Source organism: Aptenodytes forsteri, unplaced genomic scaffold (assembly GCF_000699145.1).
Source record: "Aptenodytes forsteri isolate BGI_AS27 unplaced genomic scaffold, ASM69914v1 Scaffold183, whole genome shotgun sequence".
Classification (NCBI taxonomy): Eukaryota; Metazoa; Chordata; class Aves; order Sphenisciformes; family Spheniscidae; genus Aptenodytes; species Aptenodytes forsteri.
Window position 1 is genome coordinate 1,771,108 of NW_008795918.1, and position 9,706 is coordinate 1,780,813.

Consider the following 9,706-nt stretch of genomic DNA (forward strand, 5'->3'; position numbering starts at 1 on the left):
AGGTCTGTCACTACATGTATCACTACATGTGATACTCTCATGACAAATGTAAAACTCAGGATTTCATGTTGAACAGTGAGTTTTGTCAGAGATGGAAAATCGTCTCAAAAGGATTTACATTGCTTCACTGAAGCAACGTTCACATCAAGCTACCCAAAACCAAAAGCCAGCAGCTGACAGGAACAAGAGGGAGAACTGACAGCCAGGTTTCCATCTACACTTTCTGTTGTCAAGTCTTGCCAAAAAAGTGTGCACGTACCTTTTTGTTGTGTCAGCAGAGTTAATCAAAAAGGTGATTCAACATGAAAGCAAGCAGCAGAAGCAGCCTCCCCAAAAAATGGTGTTAATTTCCTGTGGTGAGGCTGCTCAATCTCACATGTTATTCATGTGATGGCTGACAGATAATTTTCCTGCTCTTCGAAGTGACCTTTTGAGTTTGCCAGCAGTGCTATTGTCTTTTGTTCATTTTGTTGTCTCCACCTTTGTTGTTCTTAGGTGCAACTGTCTCTGAAAGGCAAGACTCTGAAATACCCTCTGTGATAACTTTTGTTCTGTGGCACAACTTGTCATGGGACAAAGCAGGTTGGGATTTCTTTTTTTCTTTTACTTTGTGGAAGGAACTAACCCATTCCTCCTTAATTTTCTCTTCCAGGCTGTTTGTCTCTCAAATCACCACTAAGGCTCAAAGTTTCTGGGCAGCAGAAGCACTGTTGCTGCTGCCAACATAGATTATGCTTTTGCAGGCTTTGAGCTCATGCGAATCTTGTCATTTTTCATGGGAAACCTGCCATGGCTGGCCAGCCTCTCATGGACAGAAGCACTCCTCCAGCATGAGGCCACATATGTTTAGTATGCTGTATTGCAGTGGGCAGCTACTCTGGGGACTGACCATCTGATGTCAAGGTTGGCAGAGAGTCCTGTGGTCAATCCCTCATTGACTTCAATCACAACATATTAGCTTGTAGTCGGGTCTTCCTCTACTTGCCCCGTACTTTTCCTCACATCTACTAGAGGGATATCTAAGAACATAGTAACAATGACACCATTTCCACTGCCCCTAACCCCCTAAAGCCACATGCTGCCACCTTTGGTCACAGCAGTTAGGACCTTATTTTGTAAGTAGTTGCAACGACAGCTTAGGACTGTTCAGTGTAAATTGCTAATTAGTTAGTGACAAGAGGCCAGAAATGAGCTTTATTGCTGAAGACTGTGTGACAATATGGCATTTTTCCTGGAATATTCAGGCAGCCCAAATTTCTGTGTCTGGAAGGGGCACAAGTGCACATTTAAGAGGGGGGGAAAAAAACGTAAGAGGCCCAAAGAAGCAGAAGATGATGGCCAGCTGGAAGAAGTGGGAGAGGTGATGGAGGGATGCCAGAGCTTTCTTAGCTACTTCCAAAGCAGTAGTAACCTGCATGTTTCAATGCCCACTGAAGACAGTGGAAATATTCCTAATAACTACACTGGAACCTGAATGAAACCTCTGAAACATTGGGGTCTTACCTTCATAGATTATGGGATGAGAACAGAAACAATGACCTCTTTGGGCTTTATGTCTGCATGCTCACAGCCAGCAAGAAACTGATCATTTAAAAGAATCTGTCGTTTACCATTTGTTGGAGAAAACTAGTCTGTTATTGAATGTGGAGCAAGAAGGACACATTTCTGCATTGCGGATTCAAATTTCATTGAATCTGTGCAAAAGAATATATTAAGGCCAATATGGCCTTAGTACAGTCAGCTCCATTCAGGGTATAGCCTTAGACTGCAAAATCCTTTGAGTGGAAAGGCCAACCTTTATGATACATAAGTGCAATATATTTCCCTATATGAATGCTATAGTTCCCCATAACATAAAATACCGAGTCTTTCATACTTTCTAGAAAATATGTCTTACAAATGCTAATAATATTCAGAAAATCAGAGATTTAGGTTTAAATATGGCTATTCTGTTTCTGCTCAAAAGCTCTTAGACCATTAAATCATTAAAGCAGAGTAAGCTTTTAAGAAATTATCGAGCACTGCAATGAGATGGAGAATCAGCCCTGTTCATCAGCCCTACATCTTTAGTTCAAAGACAGTAGAAATTGTTGCCAAGATTTTCCAAAGTACCCACAGATTCTATGTGACAAGGGTGGGACTTGCTTGGGCTTGATTACTAGAAGTGTTATTTAAAAATGATGCACATGTATACACACACATATGCACAAAAGTACCAGTGACTTCCAGAGAAGTTTCTAGGTGCATGGCCCTAGAGAATGAACGAGCTTTTCTTAAAATGAGAGAGACATAAGCAATAAAAACAAACAGTGGTGGAGTTACAAGATAAAGCTAACCTGTCTGATAAATGGAGCAATATAGCCAAAGACAGTGTAGAAAGGAGACCTTTCTACCTGTCAGGCCTGCCCACCTCGCGTTCATGAGATTGCTAGATGTTGTTTCATTTTGTCTTGTGAAACAGAAAGACAGTGTTTCTACTGGCAGACACTTTTTGCCAGTTAAAATGATGGGCAAATACCAGGATAATGTTGTCCTCCATTCAGCAACATGTACCATTCTAATTCATCTAGGAGATGCCCAGTAGTGTTTCATTTGAAAACTATTACCTATAGCCATATGCTCTGTTGCAGTGTTCTGCCCATCCAGCAAAGATATTTGGCAGGGAGTCCAAAGCCTATCTCCTGATGCCAAGCTGAGGACAGATTTGCCAACTGATAAACTTGGGTTCAAGCCCCAGGTAGATCCCCTGCTTACAATGTGTCCTCCTAAAGACATTAACAAACAATGAGGTTATTTTTAGGCTTGCCCTTCTTATGTGTAACAGGGATCTGTATCATAACCTCATTTTGTTCACTTAAAAGGCCTGTTGGAAGAACTTGTTCTTGTTTTGCTCAATCTTATCTGAAGTGCTACATTTGTACTTTTTAATGTGATTTAATTTATTGTTCCTTCAAAAGTCCTGTCTCATATCATCTCTTTGAGAGAGACCAGGTTTACCTTTCTGCCCCCCGCCCTCCTAAAAGATGGCCATTCCCCTAATTAAAGGAAGAAATACAAGGTATTGAGGTAAGGGAATTTTGAAGGAAAATCAGGGACAAGATCAGAGATGCCTAATACATGATGGGTAAACAGCTATGCATTGATAGTCAAGCTAAAGTATGATTGGCTGCAGGGTGTGCAGTACCTTATCAGAGAACCCCGCTTTTCTTCTTTGCTCAGCCGCTTTCAGTTCTCTGCTCAGCCAGTGGGCAAGGATACCAGGAGTTTATCTGGTTACAGTTCTCTGGGTATTTGCCCCTGCTAACTAGCGTAGAACTCCTGGTTATTTCATACAACTTTTGTGACGGTATTAGCTATTTAGCATTACAAGGCATGATCCCAGCCTCACCCAGCTTGTCTCCATATATTTGTAAGTGACATTCACACAGATATGTCTGTAATGTTGGCTTATTTACTGTCACTGCTGAATACATACCGCCATGCTCCTGATCTGTTCTCCAGCTAGAGTTCTCAGGTGCTGCAAGAGAGCTTGGTAGATCTTTGTTTTCTCCTCTGGACGTTTTGGGACTGCCTCCATCTGGATGTCTCTGAGCTGGGCCAAGCAGCAGGCAGCCCCTATTACTAGCCCTGAGATCAAATGAGTTTAAACAGTGAAAGCATAGTGTTACAATATAAATGCAATATATAGCTGATAAGGCCTCTAAAGATTTACTTTTGTACACAGCTCTTGTCAGCAGGAAGACAAAGAGAAATGATAGTAAGATGCATTTTATATTACATGCAATAAGAAGTGCAGATACTATTTGCTTATTCAGCAATGGTTCCTAGTATACACACATACCTGACAAATATACATTGTGTATTTGCACACACCAATGCATATCCCTTTATTGTGCTGTGTATCCCCAAAGACACGAACACCAGTTGACTCATTAGGATGAAGGATGTATTGGAATCTTCCAAGACCAAGCCGCAAACACTCGATCACACTTCCAGTATTATCAGAGAAGCCACTACCATGGACTTCAGTGAACACTGGAGTAAGCCTCCAGAGAAGTCTTCAAGTGTTGTGTAGCATTTTTTCTGAACAAATGGGCTGTGTTCTAAAGTAATCTTTTATTGATGGATCTGCTTAAATGCAGAGTTGAACTGATATTAGCATAATAATTTGAAAATGTTTATAATTCAGTAGCTGCTGTAAATCAGCTAGGTGAACATAAGGAGAGAAAGAGGCAACTGTAATAAAATGTTAATTTCTCTGATTTTTAATAGCTTTATTTCCCATAGGGAAGATGCTGCATTTCATTCTTTTGCTACAGGTGTAATGCCTCCACCCATGGAGGTGATGTGCCTACCAGACTGGATTCTCGACTGATGGACATTAGCACAGCCCTTTTCATGTCAGTGCATCTGTGATAATTTCTATTAACTGAGAATCCAGCCCAGCCACTCCAAAGAAAATCTTGTGATGTTTTGGATTCGAAATTTATGTCTGAATATTTTGTGTTAAAAATCTAGCCCTAGCTTAATCAACGTTCTGCAGACTTTGTTAGATCAATGGTTGTGATAGAAAGGCTCATGACCAGTGAAAACAAAAAAAATAAGGCGGACTTAGGGCCTTCCTCTGTGTTTGCTGTCTGCAGAAATTTGAGATTTGAACAAATATATTTTCACAGAACGGTTTCATAAATTGTCTGTCACCATCCATCATCTCCAGACCATAGGTGAGCTAACATACTGGTTAAAAGGTGTAGTGAAATGACTGCTACAGAGAGAAAAAACCCAAAACATTCCGCACCAATGAGACTACACAGTTCTTATTGCTTCTGGTTTCAAAATACAAAACCCAAGTTAATTCAGTCACCATTGTTTGTACCATCAGTAGAGGTAACTTGGAGACTTACCATCATTTGTGCTACTCACAACATGCATTTCTGGAATCCTAACAGGATGGAGAATGATTGGATGATAGACACCATGGCAATTTTTTTTGTGTCCTGAAAGGCAAAGAACGATAGTAGGATTGGAGATCTGTTTAAAGAATTAACCATATTCCTTGACACAGAGACTGAAAAGTTCAAAACCATTGTAACTAAGTAGTTTCAAAGTCTCATGGTTTTTTGTTGTGCAGCATCTTGAATATCACATTTTACTGCTTTTACCAGGTCCACTTCATCTGCTTCTTTCTGCAGTCCAAAGGCTGATCTGAAGTCCAAAGTCCAATATACTCTTTCCTGACTCTGGCTCCTTGTTCCTCTGGACTGGTTTCTGGTCCTTTCGTATATCACATTCAGATTTTACTTCTCACCTCAGAGCTATACATAATTTTACACCTGCTTTATCATGTTTCTAGCTACTCATTCCACCTTTCTATATGAGCTACATAATTCCCTCGTTCTCTTCTTGTGCAATGTCTTTAAAAAAGACTATTCCCAAACTCGTTTATAGATGTAGTAACTAGATTATCTGGTGACCTCTCTCTATTGTAAACCTCAGGCTTTCTATGGTAGTCCTCTTTGCTGTGCAGTAACTGTTTTAGAGCCTGATCTGATGACAACAGAGAGCTTTCCCTTGATGTGAAGGGACTTGAAGTTTTTAGACTTAAGATCTTTGCCAAGTACTGCATCATGGGGGTATATTACTAAACAAATGCCATGCCCTTTACTGGGCAATGTACAGATAATTAGAAGACCCAAAGGGTTCTCTTTTGATCTGTGCCTTTACTGTCCCAACAGTGAAGGAAATATTCTTACCAAATTCCTCCTGACTGATTACTCACTCAAAAAAAAGTATACTGACAATTTATAAAAGTAAAACCCCCAACATCCATAATATGCAGAAACTAGCCAGTACCTGAATATCATGGCATATGGGGTTACTGTGCCCTTTTCATGAGCATTATTTATTTTGTGATGCTCAAGCTAACGTGGATGTGAAGTGTTTGGCTCTCATCAGCATGAGTGAGTCCTTCCTTATTCACACAAATTGTCTCTCTGAGGTTACTGGGAGAAGTTAGGCATCCTGGGCTCAGGCGATGGTGATACTAGTCCTAATCTAGTTATTGACATGCTGAAAAAAATCAGAGGAAATGACATTGGCCTAAATATTGAAGCATAATCATTGTGGTGAGAGAATGCATTTAGGATCCCCAGAAGATAAAATGCAAGATTATGTGCCTACTGCATAATATAATCCCTGTGTCAAAAGATCTTTTGTCCTTCCATACCCACACTGGTGTTCCCCACAACCTGGGCTGCCTTTGGATACTTGGCTTTCAGCTCCAGAAGCTCCTTCAGGCTAGTGGGAGAAATCCATGTTTTTTTCTTGTCCTGGAAAATCAGAGTTGTTCTTTGCTGCTCTCGAGCCATTCTCTATGGTGGAAAAGACAAAGATTTGGTAATTTTGACTAATGTCAATATAAACCACCATATTGACAACTAGGACACTGTGTCATGATAGACAGTGAGACATTAATGGGGCTTTTCATCTGATGTTCCTGAAGTACTGTACAATGCTGAGCTTTTATTGTAACTATATTATTGCTCGAGAAATTGAGATGAGAACCAACTAAATGACTTGGTAAGAGACACACTAAATGAGTGGTAGGAGAGGATTAGCCTTATGTTTTCCTTTCTCCTGCTCTGATGATTCTGCAAGACACCCTTTGTATATGATGTAAAAAATAAAGCAAGGTGATTGGACTTTGTGGGAAATCAGGATGCCAAAATCTCACTGTGACACTCATATGTGACAGAATGCAAGAAGTGTATTCTCTTAGTCGGGGAGGATCACTGCATCCCCATTTGCTGAGTGTCTTGTATCTACTGTACTAGACCCAGACTGGTTTCTACAATATGTAAAATGTTTTTTAAAATTAAAGTACCTACTTTCCCATTTGTCTGCAAGGACTAATCTTTTCAGAAATATTGTCTCCTTGGGATGGTTGATCGGTGTTTACATTTTTGTTTAATCAAAGCATTTTTCAGGCACCTCCTGTCTTACAAGACTAAATATATCCTTTTTTTCCCCTGAGAATACCATGTATGTTCTTTTCATATTTGACAAGTGCCATGTGGAATCATGGTTTCAAAATATGCAAAAGCAATCACTGAGAAATGCAATGAACAAACAGATCAGTGGACAAGCCAGAAAACTGTTGCAACTATGGACTTGCCTTCTAGGTAAAACACATGCCTGAAACACAAAAAAAGAGCTATGTGTCTGTGGAACCAGTCATAATCTTAGTGGTGTGGGCACCCCTCCTGCCATAGAAGAATCTGTCACTAAATATTACTGCCTAGATATCGTCACAGCTGCATTTCACGTGCTTTTTCCAGTACTACAGACATTTAAAGCATATTCACCAAGCAGGTTTAATTTCTAAACACGGAGCTTAACGCCCAACAGGTTTAAATCTACTGAGAGCTTGAAACAGACTCCAATGGGATTTGAACAAGCTCAGCATAATCAATCAAGGTCATGTTAAAGACCTTGTGTCGCCTGGAGAAGCAGTTCACTCCTCCTGGCAACTCAGCCTGAACATGTAGAACAGATGACAGCACGTCCTTTCTGGCTGAACAGCTTTTTGAGCCAGCAGTAGTTTAGCCAAGATCTTTAATCCAAGTATAAGAGTTGCAAAATGTCCACTTAATACTTGCATGCTTAAAGCATGAGTCTCTCAAAGGCAGGTCAAGTAGCAGAAAGGCAAATCTGCCTTCCACTTCATGATTTCATAAAGGAGCTTATGCCTTACTGTGCATGTTCTGCACTGAGAGGCAATCATTAAACAAGGAACTTGTACTCTATGACAAATGTTTACAGAGCCAACTGCCTTGCAGCAAAAAGCACTCTGTAATGCAGTTACAAATCAAAGAACCATGCCATGCTTTCCCAGAACTCAAATGAACTTTTGTGCCTCTGAGGTGGCTGTGTAATAACAGCAAGAAGTGCCCATGAATATTTGCAAAAGGAGTGCAAATAAGGAATTTCACAAGAAGCTGTTGAAACACGAGTGAGGATTAAAAAACCAGCCTGGACCTGCCTGCTTGGATTCTACTCAGTCTGGTCTGGGTAAATCCTGCACTATCATTTTCACAGCTCTCTTCTCTTGCCTCTCTCTGCAGATCATGGGCACTTTACGCCTCCTCCTTTAGAGTTTCCATCTATCCTTCTGTGACTTTCCAATAACTACTGCAATAAACCCTCTTCTTTCCTCTCCAAGTCCTTTGCCTTTCCTGTGGACCTGCAGCATTTCCCACGTGTAAGTCCAGTCTCAGGTTGCCAGGGTCTATGTACCAGTTGGAAAGAAACAATGGGTCCTGTGGTCACTTGAATTCAACAGAGAATCACAAGACAGAAAAGATGGAGAAGCTCATTTGGGAACTTTCAAAGAAAATGCTATATTCCACAAAAAAGGCCAACTGGTCCAAAATGAAATGGTTCTCAGTAAGGAGTGCTTTTGGGAAAAGTCTGGAAACACGGTTTTGGTTCTGGAGAGGCAAACAATTTCTTTTTTGAAAATATGAGCTAGTTGTAATAATGGCAACATATAGATTAAACACATTGAAATGCCTCATTATGTTTGACTAAAACTGATCTTTTCTGTTTATCTGAGGATAGATCTTTCGGCTTAACAAAAACATCATGTTTTCAACACCTGCAGGAACTCAGTCATGCTTGCATGATAACAAAAGCCAATAAGGCCTACCATTAGCTCAGGAGAAAATATAAATTCCTGTGTTGGATCCATGAGTGGGAATTCTTCTGGATTGTAAATGCCTGAATGAATCTGCAAAGAAATTGGGGGAAAAAAAGAAGAATGCATATTTTCAGAGTAATTTGCAAGTCTTTGTCAACAGATGAGATTCTTTCCTGAGATGACATTAAGTTTTGACACTTTATAGGTTGAGTTGCATTCAAAAATTCAAGATGCCCAAATTGATTTTTAATGTTTAGTTTTGTTATACCTATTCACAATCTACTCTAAAGACAGGAGATTATCATACTAATGACTCTCAAGCCTTTGCTTGAAATACATCAAGCCTCAAGAAAGATCTTGCAGTATTTCCTGAAACTGGTCATAGCAAATGTGTAGCAGCCACATTGCGTGAAATGTCTACTGTGGGAAACTGCAGTGCTGGATGGTATAGTTATGTTCTTTTCATAAACTGTGCCTGTTAAGGAGCTTTCTGGCAGAGTTTGACGTGACAACAAACAATGTAGCAGTCCATCTGATCAGAAAGACTTCTTTTCTGCTTATGGAGAGCCTCTCCACCCTTGCATAAGCACTGCAAGAACTGAATACCGACAGCACACAATAAAAATTAGCTTTTTCTACTTGTTTATAAATGTATTTTTTCTGCTGAGGCTATGCATCTTCTGAGCTTTCAGGAGCTTACATGAAAGGAGACTCTGAATATGCCATGTTACCAGCACTGGTTAGTTTTTTCTGCCTCACTGATTTATTTTCAGAATTAAAAATCTTATCAGACCAGATCGCAACAGGTCTCAAGTATATTGAATAGGAAAAGAGATTGACATATCCTAGTGTCCTGGTTTCGGCAGGGATAGAGTTAATTTCCTTTCTAGTAGCTGGTACAGTGTTTTGGATTTAGGATGAGAACAAAGTTGATAACGCACCGATGTTTTAGTTGTTGCTAGGTAGTGCTTACACTAGCCAAGGACTTTTTAGTTTTCCATGCTCTAC

General features: G+C 40.1%; 1 pseudogene; it reads right to left on the minus strand.

Moving 5' to 3' along the window:
• The window catches only part of LOC103903501, a 45,064-nt pseudogene that overhangs the window by 26,428 nt on the left and 8,930 nt on the right, over positions 1 to 9,706 (minus strand).